This window comes from Montipora foliosa, chromosome 4 (assembly GCF_036669935.1).
Source record: "Montipora foliosa isolate CH-2021 chromosome 4, ASM3666993v2, whole genome shotgun sequence".
NCBI classification, from domain to species: domain Eukaryota; kingdom Metazoa; phylum Cnidaria; class Anthozoa; order Scleractinia; family Acroporidae; genus Montipora; species Montipora foliosa.
The window spans coordinates 25,049,004-25,051,503 of NC_090872.1; the positions used below are offsets into that span (position 1 = coordinate 25,049,004).

Below are 2,500 nucleotides of genomic sequence, written 5' to 3' on the forward strand. Positions count from 1 at the left end.
CTTTCGTTTTTATTCTTGTCAACGTCATCTTTGCTCAAAGTCGCTAACAGAGATTAAGCAACGCGTTTACGTGAAACGGTAAACGGGAAACATCAGGCTGCTTCTCGTGATAAGAGCATCAAATTCTGTTGTTCTAGTTAGTCTCTCTCTCTTTTGAGATGCTGCTCGATATCTGTAGGTAACAGACAAGAAATAACCTAAAATCAAACAAGTTTCTTTGCCTTTTGGCAAAACGCAAATTTCAGTCTGATTTAAACACGATGCTGAATCTCTCTAGTAATAGATGATTACGGCAACCAGAGGGAGCCCACGTAGTGATAGCTTGTGAGTACTTAAGGCAAGTGTACGAGACTTTCCAACAATTTCTTCCTTTCGCGACGTATTGTCAAATGGATGTACTTCGTGATTTTATCATAGTTAATAAGTCTACTATTATGGAACGATGTTACATGCAGTCAATTAACTTGCCTGTGCTAACGCCTCAAAGGCATCATTTCCAGCTATATTAGAATCGTTGCTGACACCTTTTTCTTAGATTTCTTAAGGAAGTTTGGGCCAGCTGCACTTGCTGATAAAGGAACCCTGCCGAAGTTTAATTTCGGAATTGTGATTTCTCGTCAGTAAACCCGACTTAATTTGGCATTCCGCTCTCAGAGTCAGTGGCATTGTGGCACCATGGGGAAGCAGTATTTAGCTTCGGACTGCGCGAGGGGGCACAGGGCATAAAACTCCAAAATCACTTTAAAATCAGGGCTTAGGATATGCAGGACCTTCCGGGGAGGAGGTGTTGAGGAGAGGAAGGGGGGAAGAAGGGGGGGAGGAAGCGGTGGCTAAATTGGCCTTGTCGAAGTCCATCGTCCTTGGTTGGTGACTGGGGAAGCTGCGCGCAGATGTGTTTCTTATGGCAGGCTTCTGGACGAAGTGCTGCGTTGAAATGCACGGGTCTCCGGGGAAAGAGCTCGGCCTGGCACAACTAGGAAATGTAAGTGTCATACGGGACAGTCCTTATCGACATGCATCAATGCAGGCTACTGTCTCGGGGAAAGTACGTCTCCATCGTGATTTCCAGGGTGGGCCCTTCAGCGCAATCACCTAGTCCCGGCTCCTGTCGCTCTTCCTCGGGGTGCGCAACCTCTTCAAAACTGGTAAAACGTGTTGTGTAACTGGAGATCCGTTTCTCGGAAGTCCTGGTGATTTTCCGGAGCCAAAAACCAATGGCGAGACAGCAATTCGTCTTTTTTAGAAGAAGAAAAAAAAAAAACAAATGCACAGTTTCAGGACTCGAAACGGCCTCATTTTGAAGAAGCCAAGACATTTAATGTCCCCGAAATACGCCCTTAAATAACTTTCGTTTCTTTTGAGAAACGGACCCCAGGAACCAATCCTGACAAAAATGCCTTCTCCACCTCGCGAAAAGCCTGCTCGCAAGCTACCAGGTACTCAACCAAAAGCCTTAGAAAGGCCGCTTCCCAGGGAAAACGACGTGAATGCCACGTGGAGGAATGTCTTCAATTTTAAATGAAGACATTCACTGAGATAAACTCAGCGAATCATCTTGTGAAATCGCCCAACATTGCCTGCATAGCTGGCGGGATATTTTATTGCGGGATTTCACGCGGGAGTAAATAGATGGTTGCTTCGTTGTACTCACGAATGTAAATAATCCTGCGATAGAATATCCCGTCAGCTACCTCTAACATTACTATCACTGTTGAAGAATTAAAGCGAGTCCCAGTTGAAAGGCGATTTCTCTTGTCGTTTTCTTTCGTACTCGGACGCAGAGAGGGATATGGGAGAAAACACTGTAGCTGTTAGAATCTTACGACTGGTATTGGGACAAAACCCAATCAAGACTATCTAACACCGAAGTTGAGAGAACCCAAGGCAAACAGCGATCGCGCCTTTCTATAAAGAACAAGTCTTTATTTTACACTAAAATTTACTAAATATATTGACACGACAAGAAAACTACTGGCGATCCTTACATCGGTATGTTCATGCTGCATTTTCGTAAATTAAGAGTAATACCAATAACAATTTTGCTTCCAGAAAAATAAAGATTACCACCGATTCTTCGTCGCATCTTGGGAGGCATGCGTTACAAGCTACAATAGTAATAATGATAATAATAGCACCCCCCCCCCCCCCCCTCCAAAACGTTGAAGTACACTTTTCGATTCTTACCCCAGACAATTCGAAAATACAGTTGGAAAAGAATCTTTTGAATATAAATAACAGACTCTTAATAAAAACTTGGCAATTTTGTAGGTAGCATTTAACTGACTTCAGCATTCATTTAAATCTTAATTCACTTGTGTTGTCTTTGTGTTGTTGAACACAGTTGCCTTAAAAATATTAAAATGTATTTTACATAACACCCTTGTTTATTAAAATAGTGATAAATACATTGAACCAACCATCCTAGTGCTGGATAGAGCGGTTTTCAATTGAGTGTCGAAAGTAATTTGCGAATTGCTTTGGTTTATGATTACTTCACTCA

The 2,500-nt window shown here is 42.6% G+C and overlaps 1 protein-coding gene across 2 annotated transcripts in view; it reads right to left on the reverse strand.

Annotated features, from left to right (window-relative positions):
• Positions 1–1,888: 1,888 nt before the first annotated feature.
• Positions 1,889–2,500, reverse strand: part of LOC138000403 (fibroblast growth factor receptor 4-like) — a 51,620-nt gene continuing 51,008 nt past the window's right edge. Inside the window, exon 15 of one of the 2 annotated variants that reach the window (XM_068846786.1) lies at positions 1,889–2,500. This exon is cut by the window's right edge and continues 1,592 nt beyond it. The gene's annotated coding sequence lies outside the window, so the exon portion shown is untranslated. The other variant, XM_068846785.1, reaches the window with a different exon arrangement.